Source organism: Sus scrofa, chromosome 8 (genome assembly GCF_054392235.1).
Source record: "Sus scrofa isolate SSC_HxYL_T2T_F1_AM1 chromosome 8, Sscrofa_HxYL_maternal_Yorkshire_Landrace_v2.0, whole genome shotgun sequence".
Classification (NCBI taxonomy): Eukaryota; Metazoa; Chordata; class Mammalia; order Artiodactyla; family Suidae; genus Sus; species Sus scrofa.
Genome location: NC_139390.1, coordinates 126,723,586 through 126,748,197, shown reverse-complemented (window position 1 = coordinate 126,748,197; position 24,612 = coordinate 126,723,586). Strand labels below are relative to the sequence as shown.

At 41.1% G+C, this 24,612-nt stretch overlaps 1 long non-coding RNA gene across 3 annotated transcripts in view; it reads left to right on the top strand.

The window, feature by feature from the left end:
- The window catches only part of LOC146401031 (uncharacterized), a 244,697-nt gene that overhangs the window by 98,089 nt on the left and 121,996 nt on the right, over positions 1-24,612 (top strand). Inside the window, exon 1 of one of the 3 annotated variants that reach the window (XR_014813323.1) lies at positions 93-161. The exons of the other annotated variants lie outside the window; for them this stretch is intronic. This is a non-coding gene — a long non-coding RNA (uncharacterized LOC146401031). Of the gene's footprint in view, positions 1-92; positions 162-24,612 lie in introns of those variants that run through there. 3 annotated transcript variants of the gene reach the window in all.

Sequence of the window (24,612 nt, the reverse complement as noted above, 5' to 3'; positions counted from 1 at the left end):
CATGACTCTGCTCAGCATGCAGATCTATGACTCGGGGCTCAGATTTCAGCCCTTGCCTCTCTCAGGCCTGTTCTGTGTTCGCTCTGCCACTCAGATTCTGAGAGTTGGCTACAGGGTCTTCCTTGGAGAGCTCCCCGCTGTGGATTCTCATCAACCTTAGAGTGAGTTTTGATGTCAGTAAAATTAAGCCTTATAAATATAGTTGCTGTTTATTTTTTAAAGCAAAAATTGCCCCATTTAGGATGGTATACAGTTCAAAAGATAGTTTAGTAAATTCTATAGTGGAAATTGTCACTAAATGTAATAAGATAAGGTTCCATTTTTGACAATTGACTTAAGCACATCTCTAAGAAGTGTGTGTGTGTGTGTGTGTGTGAGTGACTCTCAAATGGCTTATGATATTTACAGAAGAGGAAAAATGGCACAATGGCCCATTCTGGAGGGGGGTTGACTGCATTCATCCTTACATCCCACTTCTCTTTTCAGCTTGCTGCAGTGGAAGACAGCAAAATAATCAATGTTATAATGTCATTGTCCTAGTCCACCTTGATTAATCTATGTCTTCCTTTTGGAGAAAGCTGAACTGAAGAAATCATCGTAGGATCACCAAGATTGTATTTCCAGCCCTAAAACTAACTATTATAAAAACACACTTTCAGGTTAAAAGCTAAAACCTCATTTGTAATAATTCATAGATTTTGTTCAGGTGGAACAATTGTTTGGGAAATTTCCAGATGTTGGAGTGTTTCACTTTTCCATCTGGTACCTGCCATTGTGCAGAACAGCCTAGTGTTGTTCTGTGAGGCTTTCAATTAGCACCAACTGGGCAAAATTTTGCTTTGGGAATATCAACAGGGTCCATTGATTCACTGAGGAAATCAATGAAGAATGAAGAAAGAAAAGAAGAAGAAAAGGTAGTATCTAAATTGGATTTACTTTCTCATCTGAAATATTGTCGCTCCTATTCTCAAAGAGAACAAGGGACATGGATTTGGAAACTATAATTTTCATTTTGCTTTGCAAATCTGTCCACAGTTGAAAGAGTCATAAAGCATATAAAATAAAAGGTGCACAATGCAATGCATGTGTCTGACTGGTTACCCATGATGGAAGAGTGAGGTCAGGGTAAATGAACATGAAAAATAAAGGCTGACAGGTTTCTATTTCTTTTAGCTTAAATTATAGATGTATATGTTTCTTGTGTTTCTTATTAGTTTATATCAAATATTGAAATCACCACTTCAAGGAGACCTTACCACTACTGGGTGCGCAGAGTTGTGGCTGGCACAGAGGGGGTGCCGAATAAATATTTAGCTACTCAGTGCCTGCATGAATGAAGATCCCTGTATTTATTCTCTCTCAATTCTTAAAAAAAATGCATATATACCATATGATGGTCCCAGAAACTTGACCAAAGCAGGTATTAACTTCTGAGTTTGGCACTAAACTTCTATTTATTTTGAAAAGTGCTTGGGAAAGCTTTGCTTGAGGAATTTTAGTCGCGCATGATACAACACCAGCCTACATTTTCTAGCAACAAAAGTAAAGATTTTTGCTGTCTGGCTTAATTATCTAATTAGAATTCAGTAAGCTATGTAGAGGCTGCCCTTTGGGGCTCATTAAATCAGCAGGGTTAGGAGTGTTGCAAGTGAAGAAAACACATTTTCGAGTGGAGGAGCCCGTTGTTACTGAAAGGTCCTTTGGTTACTACAACACTGCTTGGAGGAGAGGGCGGCCTTGGGCCAGACGGCCCGCGGGTATCCCGGGCTGGCGAGGAGGTGCCTTGGTGATTTGCGCCCCGACCAGGGATCCGCTTTCAGGTCACCAGGACGCAGCGCCCCGCAGCAGCGCCTCTCTGGGTGTTGATATGCAGGGTCAAACAAGTTTAATCTTTTGAGCTCGCTGACCCCAGCTTCACTGAAGAAACAGGCTGAATCACAAGCCTCTCTGGATTGAAATCTTAGCTCCAAAGGAACACGCGCTTTTACTGTTGATGCTGCTGCAACGTTTTGCTCCTAATGCAGGGAATTCAAGCGTTTAAGTCTCCAGGGCGTTCGGTTTAAATCGTTCTACCAGCTTGAAAGTCTCACAGAGTTGTTAAAAGGAAAAAAAAAAAAAAAAAAAAATCCAACGCAGAAAGCCACAAGCCTTTCACATTTAGTTTCCTTTCACTGGGAATCATACTCATTTGAAAATAGAGTGCAAAGCCTCTTTTATAAACGGAGATATTTTCTGTAGTTTAAACTTGCCCCGATTGCCCTGCCTTGCATTTCTTAACCAGAAAACAAAAGAGGTCTCATCTTGCACCTTGAGAGAGAATGCTGAAGTCTTGAGAATGGTTACAATATGCTACACTGTTGCAAAAGGCCAATTCTTTGGTGCTGAGTTACACTTGCTAAGGGCAAAACCACCCAGTTGTCAACAAATCTTGTTCCAAATGGTTGGATTAAAAAAAATCCAGAAGAGATTTGTCATTTTGAGGCTCCTGACTGTATACTGTGTGGCTATGTGAAGGTTCTTTTCATCACTTGAAATGATTTTGTGTAGTCAGGCCCTTACTAAATTGAAATGTGTGTCCATGTGAATGTATTGGGGTTTGAAGACCCACCCTGTTCCTGCCTGCCTCCCTGATTTTGGCTCCACTCACAGGTCCTTTTATTGGTTTTTGGCAGATTGCTGAGGGCATATGTTTTGGACTTTTCTTGCCTTATTGGTGAAATTCTGCTGACATCCGGGGAAGTGCTACAAAACCCTTCTGCTCATATTCAAGCTTAAGTGTTTTGTGGCAAAGCCACGAGCACCGAGCTCAAGTTTCTTGACAAGTCTTTCTTTATGGAGAAACAAACAGGCAATATTTTGTGGGACCATGCTGTTCTCTTTCTGAGAATAACATTTGGCATAACTACGCAAGAGGGCAAATAACTTTCTAAAGGTCTCTTATTCAAGGATATGACAGAGGAAGTGATGCTGCCACTGATGGTGATGATAGTCACCATTTACAGAGGGGACAGCATGCACCGAACCATTTGCAGTGACTCATCTCCGCAGAATTGCAAGGCATATGCTGCTGTGCCCAGTTTGAAGATGAGGAAACTGAGGCACAGCAGCATTCCCAAATCCTTATGGAGTGTTGAAGCCAGGATTTACACTTTGATCTTTCTCTTTCTAAAGCTTATGTTTTTTCCTCAAAAGGAACCTGAGAGACAAATACCGCCTTTGGAAAAAAAAAAAAAAAGTTTTTTTTCTGGAACTGCCATACTATTTGATGACAATGAATTAAACATAAACTATTTATCGGAACTGGTGGCCATATGGATGCAGTAATGACAAACATGTAGTTCCTGTTCTTTAAGGAACATAGGCTAGAGCGAGCAGTGGTTGCTGACTAGCAGTGACTTTGCCCCACCAGGGAACATGTCCCAAGGTCTGGAGCCTTTTTTTTTTTTTTTTTTTCCCTGTCTTTTGTCTTTTTAGGGCTGCACCTGTGGCATATGGAGGTTCCCAGGCTAGGGGTCTAATCAGAGCTGTTGCTACTGGCCTATGCCAGGGCCACAGCGATGCCAGATCTGAGCTGAGTCTGCGACCTACACCACAGCTCATGGCAATGCCGGATCCTTAACCCACTGAGCTAGGCCAGGGATCGAACCTGTAACCTCATGATTCCTAGTCCTATTTGTTTCCACTGCGCCATGATGGGAACTCCTGGAGCCATTTTTGATTGGCATGGTGGGTGAGCCTGTGTGGAGCCCTTGATGTCTAGTAGGTTGAGGCCAAACATGCTGGTAAACATCCTGCAATGAGCAGACAAACCCCACTACTAAGAATTATCTGGCCCGAATTCGTGAATACTGGTGCTGTTGAGATACCATGGTCTATAAGAAGAAGAGAAAACCCTGAAAGCATGGGGGGTTTGTGCTGTTCCTTTAATGACAGTGCGGTGGATTGGATCAGTTGTCCAAAGTATTTGCTGACACTCTCTATTGGAACCTTCCATGGGAGAATTATACTTCTTGCCCATTAACCACAAGCATGGCCATATGACTTGCTTTGATCAGTGGAGTATGGGTGGACCCTTAAAGAGCCATTGTGTAGTTTTGCCATTGCTCTTTTCCCTCTTTCACAAGGCCGTCGAGTTCCAGGCATGGCCTCCTTCATCTGGGTCCTCAAATGAAGACAACATGGAGTAAGAGACAGTCTTTGTTGAAAGCCAGTGAGGTTTTGAGATTGTTTGTTACTGTAGCATAACTTAGACCTTGCTGGCTAATACAGATGTAGTTTTTATGTCAACGGTAAGGATGAGATCGGATTGTAGTAAAAGAATAACCTAGAAGAAAAGATTGGAGCCAGGGTATGCTAGATGGCAAAGGGTGGATTTTAATTTTATATGTAGGAAGTTTAGTTGGGGTGAGAAAGGGAATTAATTCTGAAAGCAGAGGGAAAGATTATTCAGAAAGAGATGGATACAGGGGGCAGCAAATCAATTAGGCTATGAAAATAGTAGTCCCAGTGGCAGGAGCAAGAGCCTGAGTAGGGTATACATAAAGGAAAAGTTGGAGGCTTATGAGAGAGTGATTGAGAAAGGAAAAATATTGGGCATGAAAATTTATTTAGTATGGACAATGAGAAGATGATTCAAGATTTGGGGAGTGATTATTTTGGAAAAAGGTATCACACAAGAACACATTTTGGAATGGATGTGATAAATTCCTTCCAGAACATATTGAGCTTGGGATAAAGATGGACTTGTCCAGTGGGAGTTGTTCAGAGTCAGTTGACTATGAGGGTTTTGGTCAGTGGGCATGTGATTTACATATTTGGGCATCATCCTTGCATAAGGGTGCAATTCAGACAATATTAACACGGGACAGTGGATAGGGGAACTTAAGGAAAGGGACGTGGTGTTTGGGAAAAAAAGAACCTGGTGGAAGGAATGTCAGACATTTAAGAGGAAAATATCATCGTAGCTGGCTGGTAAGGAGCAGTGTTTGGAGTTTGCAGAGGTAATCGAGGGTAAGGATGCAAATTAATGCCTCCTCCTTGGTTAACTGTGAATAGGTGCTTAAATGCGTTTGCTGTTCTGAAGCAGTTACACTTTAGATAGAAAAGTAGTACATAGTTATAAGGTCAGAAATTTATAAACACTCATAATGAAAGTGTAAGTTTAAAGTTTCCTCAGTGTAAAAATGAAAACCAGAATTCTAGTAGCATGGAAGAAATTCTCAACTTATGCTTGAAATGATGTAGTTTTAAACTTTATTATGTGCTTGCTATGCATACCAGTTAGAAATGAGTTTACTACCTTCTTTGTTTATTGGTTGTGTTCTTAAGTAAAAATGTTCTTCTTTCCATTATGACCTGTACATCTTCCATCTCAGTGTCCACATCTTGGGGCAACCTAACTAGCAGATGTTCACAGCCATGACTAAAGGTCTGAACTTCTTGTCCATGCCTTTCCCCACCCTCTCCAGGGTTCACAGGCAATATATCCTTTAGTTTTGAGGTTTGGCCAAGGCATCTCAGTGGATAAAATAGATTTATGATATGCTACATTTGCTAAGCCTAAGTCAGACTCTGGCCTATTTCTCTTCCCTTGGCTTCCCACTTCAGTATGTTGGGATCCTGGGACACTGGTAGAGAAATGATCACATAATGGTCCACAGTTGACATGCTGGTGGCTGCAGCAATTACAGACAGAGTGCTGGAGAGTAGTCACAAGGATGCAAGAGATTGGCCAGAGAAAGCATTATGCACCCTAGTGTTAAATACCACTCACATCTGAGAAGCTAGAACCTGCTGTCTTCTGAAAGCTGCACTAACCTGAGTGATTTCATCCAGAATAATAATTTCCTTTCACTTCTCAGCCTAATCAGTCTGTCCTTTGGCTTTACTATAAGTAAAAAGTTTAGGACCCTTCTTTAGATTTGGCAAGTTAAGGACACTGTCCTCTTTCAGGCATTTATTGAATTATTAAATAAGGCTAGTCTTTTGGAGATCTTGCTGTTTACACCAGAGAAGGCTGTTTGATCTTTTATTTTCTATGTTTAATCCATCTTACTATCTTCCATAGAGCATCTTCTCTGATTGCACAGAAAATTGGAATTGTAAACTTAGGGAGCCTCATGTTTCCAGTTCCTCAAGTGTCAACATTTGTCAGGAGCCCAGCACCCCCAGGTGCTCACTGTAGCAGTTCATATGTGGCTTCATGTTTCTGACCTTTCCTTCCCATTCCCTTGAAAGTTTAGTGCACATTGTCACATACATGACAGCTCCTTGGCCTTAGTGGCAGGCTGCTAATTTGATCAGTTAGTCACTGGAATGATTCCTGGGAGATTCCATCTTAATGGGCATTTTTTCCCCCAGAGCTGTGTATTTTCTTGTTAATGCAGGCCTTCTGGAGACATAAAGCCTTGATCCAAATAACTTTCATCAACAGAATAATGTACAGGAAAATGGGGGAGATATGTTCGAGAAACCTTTAGACCTCCTTTTAATTATACCACTTTAGTGATCAGTGACTTTGCCTCTTCACTCTGTGTGTGTGAAGAAGTAATAACTGAATGCCATTTGGATGTGGGTTGAGCAGAGATAAAGCCAGGCCCCATGATGAACATTGCTGCATTTTAATTAATGATTGGGGTAATCAGATGATTTCGCTTCAAGCAGTTTTCCAGATTAAATTTCTTCCATCATAATTCACCTTATAAAAACCTACTGAAGAAACTGAATAATTCACAAGACTCAATTAAGGTAGACAGGAGAAGCATCAGGGCAGGTCCTGGTGAGCATGGTGGAGTCTCTAATCTTATGATTTGCTTAGTGGTCTTCACTGCTTCTGTTTTCCTGTCCTGGCTGCACAGTAGGGAGGATACGGCAAGTCTGTGGGTGGTGGTGGAGTGATATACCACCCTTGTGCTTAGAAGGAAACTAGAGAAAATGAGAGGGGAGATGAGGAAGAGAAAAATCAAAGGAATGTGTCCTTCCTGAGACCATTTAACAACTGGTCTTGGGCTAGGAAATAGCTAAAACCAGGGACTAGGGGAAGGGCTATGGTGAAAACCTCCAACAAATGCCAGGACCAGGGCTGGACACAGGAGCCCTGGCTTCCTCCCCACCCCCCGCCCCATTTCTGGCTGCTTCATGGTGGGAGGAGATTGGCACTCTGCCTGTGCTTTGAGACCTTGGGGAGTTCCCCATGACTATGCATCCTTGCAATACCTAGGCCCTGTGTATCTTGGGACATCTAGTGGGCCAGGAGAGGAGCTTAAAGCTCCACATTTTAGAGGCCAGAAGGATAGAGGAAAGTGTATACTTCTACTATCTACAGAGGAGGAAATGGAATTGGATGGGTTAATTTACCCAACTTCTCACAGAAAGAAAGAAGAGTTGGTATTTGAGCAGGGAATTTTTTAGCCTCACAGCTGGGACTCTCTCCATTTCCTCTGTTTTGTTAAAACAGCAGAAAATGTGAATGCTGCAAATACTAAAACATGCTAGAGGTTCTCCTTCTGTACCTTCTCTGTTCTCAGCTGTGCATACATTCTGGGTCCCTCTCGTGGTGGCTGGGATGGACTAGGCAAGGATGTTGCACCAAAGAGTGCACCTAGAGGTCTAAGTCCTCAGGTTAGCTGGAAGAGTGAGGTGTTCTTTTATGATGCTAACAACATTCAAGCTGAGAGACTTCATATCATGGTCTAGGAGTAAAGCAGAGCTGTCTGAGGAAAATTGAGATCATCAGAAGAGAACTTTCTCAGATTCCCACCACCCCATCCAACTATGAATAGCATCTGTACCATCATAGTCTGCCTTCCAGCCTCTCCCATAGATAAACTTCTGGTTTATCTCAATTACAACCATTATCTCCACTCTTTTACTAGATCCCACCAACTCTTTACCAAAGGATTATCAATCCAGCCATTATTTCTTGTCTCTCAGGTCAAGTTTTTACTCTTCCTTGATTCCTAGCAGTAATCACATTTTGTGTTATTGTGCCCATCTTTAAAAATAATCTTGTCAACTCCCCTTCTTCTCGTAGCTATCTCCCCTTAGTAGCAAAAATTTTGAGTTTCCTTTTTTCCTGTTCTTTCTTCAGCCCCCTCCAATTTGCCTTTGTCCCAGACCACACTACTGAACTGCTCTTGCTGAGGTCCTTAACGCCTCCATGGTGCTGAAGCCCATGAGGGAGTCTCAGTTTTCATCCTCATCTATCAGAGCAGTTGATAACAGTTGATCTCACCTATCCCTCTGAAGCACTCTCTTCACTTGGCTTCTAAGGCACCACACCCTCCTAGTGATTTTTCTAACCCGCTATACTCTCCTTTTCTGCTTTGTTTGTTCTTGCTCTTCCTTGACCTCCCACAGTCAGAGAGCCTCAGAGTTCAACCTTGACTGTCTTCTCTGTCTACACTCAAGAGATGCCGTAATTCAGTCTCGTGGCTTAAAATGCCACCTACCTTCCAAAAACTTCCACATTTATATGGGAGCTCCACCTCTTCTGTATTAAACGCTCTTCTTGAAATCTCCATTCAGAAGTGTAACAGACATCTCCACCTTTATATATCCCCAAACTGAACTTTTTCCCCCCTAAAACCAGAAGTAGCAGTTTTTCAGGTTATTAGATAGAGAATAGTAAAAGAAGAAGGGGGAAGAGAAAGAAGGAGGAGGAGAAGGAGGGATGGAGAGTGAGAAGGAAAACAAAAGTGGGCAGAAGAAGGTGAGTTTTAGGAACTTAAAGTAGCCATGACATTCCTGGATATACTTAGAAAAATGTCGTCATTTCCCCCCAAAATAAATACTTCAAGCCAGGAGCTCCTGATAGGTCACAGAGGTCTTCTGTTTACACAACACACACAAATCCAGTACCGACTCATTTGGGAACTTTGGATTCCTTGCTTCTAAAGATGGATTGTTTCAATTTGGCATTTCCAAAAGAAAAACAAGCAGAGACTGTCCAGTTTCAGAAGAGTGTGTGGATGGCACAGCAGACCCCAAAGACCTTTCAGAGCTGCACGGGGTCAGACGCTGACAGGCTTTCCCTGCTTCCTGCTCTTTTTTGTCCCAGTGACTGGGACCCCAGCCTCAGTCACTAATCACCGAAGGCCAAAAACTGAGCTTTTGGTATTCTTCCTAAAAGCTCCCCCAATTCAGTCGACGGCAACTTCATCCTTCAAGGTGTGCAGGCTGAAAACCTCAGTCTCAACTCCTCTCTTTTGTTCATATCTCACATCTAAACATTCAAGAAGCAGTGCTAGCTCTACCTTCTCACCACCTGCATTGCCAGAACGCTGCTGTGACAGAATCATTTCTCACCTAGGTTACTGCAATAGCCTTCTTACTAGTCTCTCAGCTCCCATCTTTTCCGTCTAGAATCTATCCTTCATATGACAGCTGTGGCGATGTTTAGAAATGTGTCAGATCCTGCTGCTCCTCTGCTCAAAAGTTTCCAATGGACTCCCAGCCTAATTAGAGCGAAGACTGACGTCCTTACCTGGCATTGTTACCTTCAGGGCTCATTTCCTGCCACACTTCCCTGTCTTAATCCTTCTAGGAAAACAGTCCTCTGGGCTTTTGCATGGGAACATTTTTCATCCACATAGCCCTGTGGCTAACCCCTTCATTCCTTGAGACTTATTCAAATGCCACCTCTCAATGAGGCCTGCCTTGCCAACACCACTTAAAATTGCAGGCACTTCCATGTTATTCTCCACACCCTTGAATCTCCTTACACTGTTCCAGTCATTCTTTTTTTTTTCTTTTTTCTTTTTTCTCAACTTTCAACATGCCATTTACTTTACTCATTTCTGATCTCTATAGGTTATTGTCTGTCACTTTCTAGAATAATAGCCCACCGAGGGTACTGATTATTGTCTGTTTAGTTCATTGATGCTTAAAATGCTTGGAAAAGTTGCTTGGTATATAGTAGATGATCAATAAATGTTAAATAAATGAATGCGTTAAGTCATTTCCTTTACCAGGGGAAAGGGTTACCATGAGGTCAGAAATCGGAAAATTAGGGAAGGGAGGAGGGAAAGCGGAAAAAACTGGATGAGGACCAAAGATAAACCTGAAATGGCAGGCTTTGTCTCGTGTTGTGGACGTGGGTTTGACAGGTGGAAGTTACCATGCAGCACCAAAAACCTAATTTCTTCACAGTTCTGGACAGGACGTGGCTTCCAGAATCTCTACTATGTTGATGTTCCCCTCTGCATATATTTTAATGTGTTGGAATCCCTTTTAAAAATATGATGAAACATGATAGTCCAGTTACACTCAGACCAGCATCCCATTAATGTACTGGACCCATACCTTCCTTTGTCTGAACCTGCATGTTTAGCAATGTAATCAAAGAAATCATTGACTTCCCGGGGTTAAATGACACATGAGTCAGAATGAGTCTGCTGTCAGCCCAAACCACAAGTTACTTTTGCTTATTTTTTCACACAGACCACACTTAAACAAAACCTGCTCTACTCTTTTCTGTGTATGACTTTTATGGTTTTTTTTCTATTCAATTTCTCTTTTCAGTTTAGATCCGTTATTCTTACCTATCAAGGTCACAATTCAGTGTTTTAGTAAACACTCAGTATGTTTCATTTTTTGGAAATCTTGACAATTAAAAAAAAGATTGTTAAGGTATGGATAAGATACTGTCCTGTCCAGGGTCTTTGAAAAAAACCTTTGCCAAACTATTACAAACCTTTATTTCCGTAATAACAGGATCTATTTAATACTCAGCCTATATAAGTTTAAGCCAGCTGTTTCATAGTATTACCCACAAAATTTTAACTGAATAATTTTTCAAGTGCTTTGCCGAAATTCAGGTGTACTATGCCTGTAGGATACTACTGATTTTCTAGTCTAGCATTTTGCCCAAAAGAGAAATGAGGCCAGTTTGGTATAGTTTTATTAGATAAGCCCATGTTGGCTTTTGTGGAACCCGTTCTATGAGCTCACAAACCATCTTGTATTAATTCGGTCCTGAGGTCAGGTTTACTGTCTCCAATGGGAAGATCTCATCTTCTCCATCACAGTGACATTTTACCTCGGTTTATTTTGTGACTTATATTTGGAAGGAACCATTAATACACTCTTTCTGGATGAGTGGTCCTTGTCATTTAAATGTTGATATATTATTTTCTATAGCATGCATGTTTGAAACTTCTTATACAGATTTTAGTGTCATCTTTCTTTTCCCATTTTCTTTGGCTGTCTTCTCTCCTTATCCTTCTTCCTCCACTCACACTGTCCATTCGCTTCTGTTCCAGATTCTCCATTTAAGACCTGGTGTGCACATTACATCTTTCCATATAATATACACATTCATATAACCACAGAATCCTAAGGCAGCATATTTCAAAGAGAACAAGTTTACTCCTCCTTCCCTGAGAGACAGATAACATCACCCACAACACTATCCTAGAAGCACCTTTTTTTTTTTTTTTTTTTTTTTTTTTTGGTCTTTTTGCCTTTTCTAGGGCTGCTCCCACGGCATATGGAGATTCCCAGGCTAGGGGTCTAATCGGAGCTGTAGCTGCCGGCCTGAGCCAGAGCCGCAGCAATGCGGGATCCAAGCCACGTCTGTGACCTACAACACAGCTCATGGCAATGCCAGATCCTTAACCCACTGAGCAAGGCCAGGGATCGAACCCGCAACCTCATGGTTCCTAGTCAGGCTCGTTAACCACTCAGCTACAACGGGAACTCCCTGTTTTTTTTGTTTGTTTGTTTGTTTTTGTAAATTTTTATTATAGTTGATTTACAATGTTATCTCAATTTCTGCTGTACAGCAAAGAGACTCAGTTATACATCTCCATACGTTCTTTTTCTCACATTATCCTCCATCATATTCCATCACAAGTGATGAGATACAGTTTCAATACAGCGGGATCTCATTGCTTATTCACCCCAAATGCAATAGCTTACATCTACTAACCCTAAACTCCCAGTCCCTCCCTGTTCCTCCTCCTCCCTCATGGCAGCCAAAAGTGTGTTCTTCACATCCCTGTGTGTGTTTCTTTTCTGTAGATGTGTTCATTTGTCCATATATTAGATTCCAGATTTAAGTGATATCACATGGTGTTTGTCTTTCTGACTTACTTCACTTAGTATGAGAGTCTCTAGAACACCTATTTTGTGTTAGATCCTTAAAGGTAATAAAAGAATTCATTTATCCTCTCACTCAGTAACATCCATTGAACGCCTCCTGTGTCCCAGGCATTGTGCTGGTTGGTGTGTCACTTTCAGTCCTTGCCAAGAGGATGTGTTTGATCCACTGCTCTATCTTTTCTTTTCCCTCTGAAGGAGTAAAAAAGTATCTTCTGCTTAGAAGGCCTCTGGTGAGGACTGCATGTTTGTGTCCTCCCCAGATTCACACATTGAAGCCCTAACCCCCAATGTGGCTATATTTGGCCTCTAAGGAAGTTATTAAAGTTAAACAAGGTCACAAGGGTGGGGCCCTGATCAGGTAGGATCAGTGTCCTTATAAGAAGAGACACTAGAGAGCTCTCCCCTGAGGGAGACAGAGCTGAGAGACACAGGTTTGTAACACAGATTTTTGTTTGGGGGGAGATGAAGGGGGGGTTAATACGAGTGTATTCTGTGACGACAAGGGAAAATGTCTTCATTCAATAACATCAATAAAATTATAGTTATCCATTATATGATTATTGTTACCTGTGTAACAGTATTTCTTCAATTTTTTAAGACTCAAATATGCAGATTTCTGCTATGAATCTTCAGTGGGATTAAATATTAGTGTATTATGAGCTGGATTGTGTTCTCTCATCTTTATTACCCCCTCATTACCTTGGAGTGTGACTGTACTTGGAGATAAAGCCTTTAAAGGTGTGATTCAGTTAAAGTTGTGTCATTCAAGTGGGTCCTAATCTAATCTGACCAGTGTCCTTCTAGAAAGAGAAGATCAGGATACAACTAGGGACCCCCGGGGTGTGCCTACAGAAAAAGGACTGAGTAAGGGCCGGGGAGGAGGTTGCCCGCAAGTCAAGGAGAGAGGCCTCAGGAGAAACCAAGTATGTCGACACCTTGATCTTGGACTTCTAGTCTTCACAATTGTAAAAAAATACATTTTTGTTGTTTAAGCTCCTCAGTCTGTGGTACTGTGTTGTGGCTGCCTGAGCAGACTAGTACAGAATAGATACAAGCCTTGAGTCTGTGTTTGTTTCTCAAACCCTCCCTTCTAATATTTTGCAGATACTGTGATTACCTTTTTGTCCCTTTGCTATTTAGGGAAATGGTTCTAATCTGCTCTTAGATACCCTGGGCACAGTATCATGTCTATGGATGTTGGATACCGGCAAACATTGTTGGTCCTCTGCTAACCAAAACCTGGCTGTTAGGGGGCTAACCAGCCATTTTGAAAAACATGGAGAGTACAACATTCTATCTGTTCAAAGTCTGTTCTTTCCAAACAACGCATAACCTTGCCTAGGAAACACTCTGAAAGCATTTCCATTTATTATCATTTATTGTTCTATTTATGTGAATTTTCCTTCTAAGTTCTGCCTGTAACATTCTCCATCTCCTTTTTATGAGGACAGAATTGTAGTGTACCCATCCAGATGGTGGGAGGTTGATAGCAGCAGTCCCTAGAATGAGCCTTAACTCTTAAACCCACATTCAGACTTCAAGGCCACAGTGACTCAGTGTAGCAAGCAAAAATATGAAGCCAGGGTCCAGGATCAGGCCCTGTGGTATTTCAAGTTAAGTAAATAAATAAATAAATTAAAAGATAGAGGCTGGAAATAGCTGGAGTGACTCAGAACTTATTCTCTGGAGCCCAAATCTTCTTGGGGTTCCTTAGCTAAATTCCTGCACTTAGTGTATTTTTTTGAGCCAGCTTCTAATCTGTTCCCTGCTTTACTATGGATGTCTTTGCCCTACAGCTGGGGCTCATCTGATTTGGATTTTCATCTCGAAATTGCTGTCAGCAAGGATCTTTAGGAGCTAATTGCTGAAAGTAACCTAAAAAGGAAACCCCAGAAAGGAACCAGAAACACTGAATTTTCATCCTTTCTCTTTCCCCAAGAATTTGTGTTACTCTTTGCCAAGGAACAACTAGCTTTGAAGCTTGAGTAATCTCTTTTATTTAAAAGCTAAATACCACCTTAGATGAAATGCCATCAAACGAAAATATGTTTCTCAGTCTTGCAGTTGAGGAGTGTGGAGCGGATAGTGTTTGTGATTCAAAGTCCCACTTGGACATACTTCAAAGAGGGTCTCCAGGCAGAACTGCTAAAAGCTCCGCCAGCACCAGGACACACAGCTTTCCAGTCACTGGGGCCTGAGCTCTCTGCCTGTGTTGGAGGAGGATTGCAATTGCTGTCCTTTTAATCTTCTTTGCAGCTTATCAAATGGAGGTCACCTCACAACAGGACACAAGTTCAAAATAATAAGAGGAGAATTTGTAGTGATTTGATTTTTCTTTAAAAAAAAAATCTTTGCAGTGATACTGAGGCTTAACAAAAGTGCAAGAATTTAAATTGGAATAAAGGAGCTCAGGAACAGCTCAGATGATGGAAAAGCATTTCTGTCATCTCAGAACTGGCTGTGAAACAGGTATGGTAGATGTACACAAGCTAAGATATACACAGGTCCAACATTCCAGTTTTTTATACAGAAATACATTTTTATCTTTAGATTCCACTCCATGAAGGTCATGTCACCTGATCTTGGTCTCTTCAGGGTCTTCAGTGTTCTGATGGATGCTCAAGGTCACCTGTGTATTGAATAGGAAGTTTTGAGGTATCCGTTATCCTTTTGGGATGTTGTCATTTTCCTGTGTGACTTGCCATCTTGGGGCTTCATGTTCCTATGCCTAACCCACTGGCTCCAGAAACTGTTTGTTTACCCATTCTTTGTAGAGTCTGGAGCGCAAGGACCATCAGGGCACTTGACATAGCATGTGGGGCTTCAGCATACGTATGGATCAGCGATTCAGCCAGTATGTTCCCAGGATCTTGTCACCTCCCTGGGGCTCTACAAGGAGAGCATTGGTTTTTCTGCCTTTGCAGTTTCCATACTTCTCTTGGGTTTGGCCACCTTTCAGGGACAGAGAAAGTGCCCTCTCTGGGCTCACTCAGGTGTATACCCTCATCATTTTGTCATCAACTCTCTTTCTCTGCTTCTAGTAAGGGGTGTTTCCTAAGTATGAGGTTGAGGCAGGCAGAGGCATTGTGAGAAACTCTGCCTTCCTCCATCTCCCCAAGTAGGAAAGCCCAATATTTCTCAGATCTCTTGCTCTCAAACATTTGTCTATGTCAGCAGTCCTTTCTGCACCTAAGAACTTTGTCTTTGGAAACAATGTCTAGGAAGGTGTTTCTTGTCCTTTGCTTCTTTTGTTATGATATATCCTTCCCCAAAGGCAAGGAGGACGAGTTTTGTGGGGATTTTGGTGAGGGTTGTGGGTGGGGGGAGGTTAAGAAGCAGAGGACAGACAATGGGGACATTTTTAGGGAAAAGTAGTATTGGTTAACCTTTCAAAACTATGATTGCACATTAGTAGCTTCTGGATGTAATCTGAGGACTGTTAGGAGACAGCAGTGGGATAATGGCTGACAACTACATTTCATCTACTTGTAATCTGAGATGATCCTTAGTTGTTCTCTGCCCAGGCCTCTGGACAGATCTGCCCCACCCCACACTCTATTGATCTTAAGTAGTTCTTTGGCTGAACAGCCATTACCCCTGAAGCCCCAGGCTCTAAATCTTCTTCCCACACACATGCATTCCCATTTCTAAAGCCCTTCCCAGTTAGTCCCCAGAAGTCTAGAGGAGGCTCTCCCTGTTACTCACTCTTCTCTGCCCCACAGTTCTTCTTTCATAGTACATGTCATAATATTTAATTGTGCTATTATTTGTTAAATATTTACCTTGCTCACTATGAACACAGGAACCATTCTTTTTCTTGTTTACTGCTGTGCCCATAGCACTTGGCATATAGCAAGTATGTAGTAAATATTTACTAGGTAATGAATTAATGAATGATAAACCAGTTGGAGGTTGAGGGAAAAGGAATAGAGGCCAAAATTTGAATTCCTACTGCTCCAGGCACTTTCATATAAAACTTATCTGTATCCTCACCTCAGTCCTTTGGGTTTTTGTTTTTTAATATATATTTTTAAAATTTTTAAACTGTTATGGAGAATAGTTAGCTTACAATATTGTATTAGTTTCAGGTATACAGCAAAATGAATTGGTTATACATACATTATATATATATCCATTCTTTTTCCCATATAAGTTATTACGAACCATGGAATAGATTTCCCTGAGCTAGAAAGCTTCATTCTCCTTATTTTGTAGTCAGGATTCCAATGGTCCAAGGGCTGAGTTGAGGAGGTAGAGGGATACTTGTTCTAAGGTTATTTAGTTAATAAAGGGCAAATGTTCTCTACTTATGTTCACCTTGGCATTGGGTTTTTCTTTGAAAATAACTTTGTAACTTTTATGAATAACTGATATCTTACCAAGTCATATGTGCTTTTTTGAATAAAATGAGTCTCAAGTCAGGTGAGTTCTCTCTTGGAAGAATTTTAGGCAGATGACTGCGTCAGAGTCAATCAGAAATCCTTCCCTAACTATTTAATCATCCTATAGTGATGTACCTGTGTTCTGCCTGCTTTCTTCCTTTCCCCTAAATATTGGACCTATTCCACTTTAAGTACTGCATTCATTCCATTTTTAGGGCCTTGTTTTCAAATTATAAGGATGGGGTGAGAATAAGTAGAGGGTCTACTCTACAGAAAACAAAACCAAAGCATAATAAAAACTTTTTTTAAGAACAATGTATTTCTATTATAGTGGCTTATATTGTCAAATGTAAAATACATGTAACAATGTAATAATTAGTATGAGAAAAACGTGATGGATTTTGTGACTTTAAAAAAGTGCATTGGGGGTGGGATGTGATTGTCTGGGGGTACTGGAAGGATTCTTGGGGGAGAGATTTGGGCTGGGCCTTGAATGAGGTATAAATTTCTGCAGGCAGTAGTTCCTGTTGTGGCACAGCAGAAACGAATTTGACTAGGAACCATTATTCCGGGTTCAATTTCTGGCCTCGCTCAGTGGGTTAAGGACCCAGCATTGCCATGAGCTGTGGTCACAGACGTGGCTTGAATCCTGCGTTGTTGTGGCTCTGGTGTAGGCCGATGGCTACAGTTCTGATTAGACCCCGAGCCTGGGAACCTACATATACCATGGGTGCAGCCCTAAAAAGACAAAAAAAAAAAAAAAAAAAAAAAAAAAAGACCAAAAAAAAAAAAATTTCTGCAGGCAGATAAAATATAATCCTAGGGATAATGGGCATTCCAAGAAAAACCTAGTGGTTTATTCTGGCGCTAGGTCTTCAATTTAGATGACTTCTGAGAATCAGAGGCAGACTTAGGGTCAACTTACAAATTGGAATATAACACATAGGGTTTGAGTCACTTTGAGGTTTCAGCGTGTCAAGGCCAGCTTAGGTGTACCTCCAACAGAGCCAATACTCTAGTTTCAGAGTTCTCCTGATCTCCTGGAAGTGCTTCTAACCACAAGACCAGTTTCTGGGTCAGCACAGAGGAGGAGATCAGGAAGCCCTCCCAACAAACATCCTTTTCCAGATGGAGTTAAGAATGGCCCCCTTCCCAGCAACCTCTTCAGTCCTTTCTTGCTTCCTTCATTATTGCTCATTTTGTTTACAACATGGTCTTTCCTCCATGTTTTGATGTTCTGGCCTCCTTGTGAGCAAGGCTCTGTTAAATTCTCAGTGTCTCCCAATGTCTTCAGCATCTAGTGCTTTCCTAGTACCTAGGCTAGAAGGTACTCAATTAATTGAGTGGAAATGGAGAGCAATACCACTGCCAACCCAGCTCCCAGCTAGTTTTTATGGAGGCTCTGTTTTTTTTTTTTCTTTTTTCTTTCCTTTTTTAGGGCCACACCTGTGGCATATGGAAGTTCCCTGGCTTGGGATTGAATTGGAGCTAAAGCTGCTTGACTATGTCACAGCCATAGCAACACTGGATCCTAACTGCCTCTGCAACCTACACCACAGCTCACAGCAACACCAGACCCTTAACCCACTGATCAGGGCCCAGGATCAGAACCCACATCCTCATGGATACTAGTTGGATTCATTACTGCTGAGCCACAACAGGAACTCCCTATCTGGAGTCTTAAGGAGGCAAATGTATATGAATCAGGAGTTCAGGGGTCACTCATGTTGAACAAAAGATTCTAGACAGTGAAATTTGATAACATTACAGTAGAACTTTTAGGGTTTCAACATTTCTGCTCCACAGGAGAATCTACTTTTTCAAAAGTCGGCCTTGACATGGAAAATTTCTGTTTTTATCAAAACAAGTAGGCTGTAATTCTCACCACAACCTCAGGATGGCAGTAATGTTAATCCAGAAGAACACAGAGGAAGCAGGCTGTGTGCTGTTGGGAGGTAAAATGTGCAGATGTGTGTGCATGCACTAGAAACAAACTTAACACCATTGCTGGGAAAAGTAGGTAAAAGCAAGGGTTGTATATTGGAAGTCAATAAAGCCTCTTAACAATAAAACTGCTTAAGCTATTGCTATTCAAATCTGAACTTTGAGCCAATATAGAGACTATGTCCAGTAACGCATCTCATTCCATAGCAGAGTGGAGTCAAACAGAAACACATGACCTTGGCCAGAGGGTTAACAGGATGTGACAATACAAGGTGAAGATAAATTTAGAACAAGTTAGAACAGAAGCTATTCTCTCAGCTGTATCTACCAAAGAATTTTCACCAAATTGTGGTGTGGAAGAATTAGATGTTTATACCAAAATCCCCCACTGTACATCCTCTGTAATTGTTTGAATGCATTTATGCCTAAGTTAACTGTATAATAAATGTATATCTAACTCTAGATTCAGTTCAGTCTTTTTAGACTCATTCATTTTTATTTTCTTACTCAATAAAACCACAGTAAAGAGAGTCCTCACATTTTATTAGCACCCTGCTGCCTGTTACATTTAAGATTCTGGCATCTCCAGGATGGGCAGAACCAGTTGGTAGAACCTTTCACATGATGCTGTCTTAGCCAGGTTAATTTCTCGCTGGATGTGATACAAGTTTCATCTGACACCTTAAAACTCGAACAAAGATAAATTGGATGTATTTCCTTTCTGAAAGCTGGTGGAGAACAGTCCTAAGCATATGGACCTAGCTTAGGTGGACTTTGCATTGAGAAGAGGGGATAAATGGGATGGAGTACATCTGAAGAACCGTGGGCCCGGGTGGGCTTTCTCAGCTGCTGGGAGAGATCACCACCTCTGCTGCTCGGCTCTAGTCCATCTAGCCTCTGGAATTAGAGAACTTGACTATTCTCCCTGTAGACGTTGCCCACATCACTAAAACCCTCAAGAAGTCAAGCAGAATTATTCATCCATGTCAATTGTTTATGGCTCACTCACTGTATACTGGCCGTTTTACTGATGAGGCAACTTGCTATGAACTGTGCTCCCTGGACGTTGAGGATTAATGGAGCAAAACAGAGGATTTGGAAAATTTGGCACCCGGTGGGCTGGATAGTATGCATTTCCCAGGATATGGAGAATGGCTGCAACAATGACTAAGCCAGAAGTTCATTTTCTGTAGAGTTCTCTTTGATTTCTGTTATTTTATACCACCAATCATGCTCTGCATTTATCTGCCCACTTATATACCCATCAACATATGTGAGAAAATGTATCATAAAGCCCATTGACAAAGGAACAAGATTGGAACCCATGTTAGACCTTCCCAAATGTATTCATGAAAGCATGTGGACACAGGTATGAGGCATGCTGGAATATTAATGAGAAATACACTTTTCAGTTATACCAACAAGGAGCTATCAAGGATTGATAGCCCATAAAAGCTAATGGAACCTTATGGGTGATACGGTCAGATGTTTCTCAAACAGATTTTAAATTGTGTGACATTTCCTTCAACTGAAAGTTTTTTTAGAAGCCCAATATGTGGAATAAAACTTTGCTGCCTAAGAAGGTAGGGTGAGGGCCCTGCATTTTTAACCTCCTCTGAGGCACTTCATAGAACTGGAGAGTGTCAGCAGGATCCTCCTGCAAATCTAGCTGCCTGGCATTAGGGAACTGTGGCCCAGAGGGGCCCCAGGGTCATTAGCCCAATGTCACATGTCAATGATTTAAGTCATTACCGCTAGAACTTGGCTCTACTGACTCCCGGGTCCATGCCAGCAATCAGTTTTTCCCATTCAATAATTATGTGGAGTCATTGAAGACAGGACTGTATATGTATTGCGATTGCTTTGTTTATGTCTTTCTTACTTTCACAAAGGAGTTGAATGGCTAGAAGGAAACACATGCTTTAACAGCTTGGTCTTTTCTATCTGGTTTTGAAGGAAAGTCCAGTTTACAGAACCAAGAAATGGAGTTTTCTTCCAGTTTGTAGCTAGGTTGTCTCTTCAGCCCTGTTGACAACCCCACAATTTACCTACCCAATGCGCCAGCTTCTCAGCATCCTAGCTGGCCTCTTCCCTCTCCCTGGACCCCACAGGTCTTGGCTGGTGCTGACTTGTCTCTTCTTGATGTCCTCCTGCCATGTCTGTTGTCGCTGATGTCCTAACACCTTGAATCTCATCTCTTTCCCAAAGCTTTTCAGGTGCCCTTCTCAGCTCTTGTGTCCCTTCTGCTATTTCTCCAGAGTAGCACTGATCAGAGCTTGCCTCATATTAGTGCTCTTTAGTTTGTGTCTGTCCCCTGCCTTCTCAGTTGGGAACTTCTAAGAGAGCTCTGGAAATGTGTCGTATTCATAACATCTGGCAAAATGCCTGCCCACACTAGAGGCTGGTAGTCAGATAGAATTGCACAAAATATATAAAAATGGTCATATTATCTTGTTTAGATTACAAGTGACAATGGACTTACAAAGTGAATAGTAGAGATAACCCCAATTATGGGAGACATGAAAAAATGAGGCTTTGGAATTTTATATTTACAGTTCACTATAGGGCTATTTAATAGTAAAGGAATTGAACCTATGAAAAATGTGACCTGAAGCTTTGAGTATGTAGAACTTTAGTTGTTTAGCTTGTTTCTGCAGTTTTCTATTAAATTCCTCACAGTTTTTAAAAATTCTTTTTGGAACACTGAATCTCAGTTGATAATTTCATGAATAGAAAAAACATCCTTCTTTTTTTATTTAAAATTTTTCTCAAAGTGTATTGTTTTCCTGACTTCATTTTCCTGGAAATTATGAAGGTATTGACAATTAATTTATTTTCTATACCTAAATGTATGCATTATATATTCTTTCTTCCTATCTATCTACTCATCCATAATCTACCTTTCTGTCTTTTTTTTTTTTAAATTCTATTTTATTTTTTTAACTATTTCCCCAATACAATTTTTTTCTACTGTACAGCATGGTGACCCACTTACACATACATGTACACATTCTGTTTTCTTACATTATCATGCTCCATCATGAGTGACTAGACATAGTTCCCAGTGCTACACAGTAGGATCTCATTGCTAATCCATTCCAAAGGCAATAGTTTGCATCCATTAACCCCAAGCACCCAACCCTTGCCCCCTTGGCAACCACAAGTCTATTCTGCAAGTCCATGATTTTCTTTTATGTGGAAAGGTTCATTTGTGTCCTATATTAGATTCCAGATATGTGATATCGTATGGTATTTGTCTTTCTCATTCTGACTTATTTCACTCAGTATGAGAGTCTCTCCATGTAGCTGCAAATGGCATTATTTTTCTTTGATTGGCTGAGTAGTATTCCATTGTGTATATATACACCATTATCTTCCTAATCCAGTCATCTGTCGTCATCTGGACATTTGTCCAGTCATCTGGACATTTGGGTTGTTTCCATGTCTTGGCTATTGTGAATAGTGCTATAATGAACATGCAGGTGCACGTGTCTTTTTTAAGGAAAGTTACAGAATGGGAGAAAATAGTTTCAAATGATGCAACTGACAAGGGCTTAATCTCTAGAATATGCAAGCAACTTATACAACTCAACAGCAAAAAAGCCAAGCACCCAATTTAAAAATGGGCAAAAGACCTGAATGGACATTTTTCCAAGGAAGATATACAGATGGCCAACAAGCACATGAAAAAATGCTCAACATCCATGATTATTAGAGAAATGCAAATCAAAACTACCACGAGATACCACCTCACACCAGTTAGAATGGCCATCATTAATAAGTCCACAAATAACAAATTCTGGGGGCGGAGGGGAGAAGAGAGAACCCTCCTGCTCTGTTGGTGGGAATGTAAGCTGGTACAACCACTATGGAGAACAGTACATAGAACTCCCATATGACTGAGCCATCCCATTCTTGGGCATATATCTGGGAAAAACTTTCTTTCTGTCTCTATCATATAGTCAGAAACAGGATTCAGAAGCCAACATTTTGGTTCTTGCTTGACTATAGACTTTAGAAGAAGGCTCTTCACTCACGTTGTTAGGCTTTCTTGAATAACCTCTCAGGATATTTTCATTTGTAACAAAAGACCACATGACATTATAATTAAGAGCATGAACTTTGGAGTTAGGTAACCTACTTTTGAATCACAGTTCCACTACTCTCAATTGTATAGATGAGGGCAAGTTATTTTAACTCTGTTTCTTTGACTGTAAAATGGGGATAGTAATAGTACTTACCTCCTAGGGGTGCCATAAAGACTAAATATGGCCACATTTTAAGTCCTTAGAACAGTATCTGGTACTAGTTATATAAGTGCTAGTGTTATTATTCTAGAACCCTCTTTTTGATTCCCCACTCCTACTCCTGACATGCTCTTTGGTATGTTCTTGAGCATTAGTTATATGGTGAGATGAGCATGAGTAAATATAGGCTATACACCCCAAAGAACACCACATACACACCTCTGAGGGTAGGTGTTAAATGCTGATGAGAAAGTTCCTGTAAGAGTATACTGTAAGAGTTAATGGCCTGGCTCCAACCTTGGGAGTAGAATATATGGAGGAGTGATTAGAAATGCAGTCACTGCATTGAAGAAATGTTCAGATAACATAGTATAGGCTTTACCATAGGCAACTTTAGTGTATTATTAAAGTATGAGCAGAGCTGCCTATCTCAAAAAGTCATTCTAGACTGAGAGGTTTGCTGATGTTAAAGAAGGGCAAATATATACAATTAATGGGTAAACGATGGAGAGAAGGGTTTGCTGATTCAGACCAATATTGAGTTCCATCTGATTGATATTATTTACAGCTCCCTGGGAAAGAACCAGCCTTCTGCATGCACCGAGATGGTTTTAATGATCCCATTGCTTGCCATCAGTCTGCATAATAAGACTGACTTTCATGGGTATTTTTCCTGAGTTTTGAAACTCTGCAGGTTTTTTCCTTACTCTTTTTATATTTCTAAAATGTATGTGTTTAGTGGAGAAGGGCTCCAAATTGGGCTCACTGTGCTTGATTGGACATAGAGTTTTTCCACTTTGAGTTTTAAATAGATTTGCAGATTTCAGAACTTGCAGAGGTAGAGCTGCTCTATGCCTTCCTGAATGGCTATCTACTGCCTCCTTTAACCAGGCAATTCAGCACCCATCAAAACTTTCCAGCTATGTTTTCCATGCTTAATCACAGATACAAATATCAATCCCTATGTTTACTTTTATTTGTTTATTTTATTTACTGGCTGCACCCATGGCACAAGAAAAAGTTCCCAGGCCAGTGATCGAAGCTGTGCCACAGCAGTGACAGTGCTGGATCCTTAGCCCACTGAGCCACCAGGGAACTCCAATTTTCTTTTATTTTTAATGTTTACACTTATAGAAACAAAATTATGGCTCCTTTATTCATAGGAACTGTCAAGGCAAGAGAAAAGGAAGAGGAAGTGGGATTTATATAGATATATAACTCTTTTTTATACCCTAACATCACAGCATGACTAAGGAGCCTGGCAAGTAGTCTTAGGGGAAAGTATAGGCTACTGCCAAATACCTAAGTAAGAATCAAAGACCTCACATAAATATTCAGACATCCTGTCTACATAATATCAGATAGCCAGGTGCATGAAAATATCTGCATAATGAACTGAGTTTTCTAGATTTTATCTGACGCGTGATAACATTTAGAGGTAAACTTGACCCTAAACTAGTAAATTTATTCTGAGTCCAGAGAACTCAGCCTGTGAGGCAGAGGCATGGACCTCTGAGAATGGGTGCTGGTTGCCTGGTCCTGGAGTCTAGGAAGGGGCGTGCCAAGACCAGTTCTAGAATCTCTGAGGTGGAACCATGAGGCTAGATCTGTGACTATTAGAACTGTATTCTTCAGCTACTGAAAGGGATTTGTCTTGATGGTCTGAAGAAGTATTGCTCAGTGATGGCACTAGAGCCCAAGTTCAAGAGGAGCAGGAAACAAGAGATTCAGGAAGCAGACCAAAAAGAAAAAAAAAAAAAAAAAAAAAGGGAGCCAATCCAGCCTCCCTCCCCCAGCCTTCCCATCTTCCCCTTGGCTCCTTCCCCTACCGGCAGAGTTTGACTGGCATCTAGCTAGCAAAGCACCACTGTGGGCTGTGTAGCCCTAGTTCCAGAGTCACAAACTGAGTACAGAAAGGTGTGTGTATGGGGAGAGCT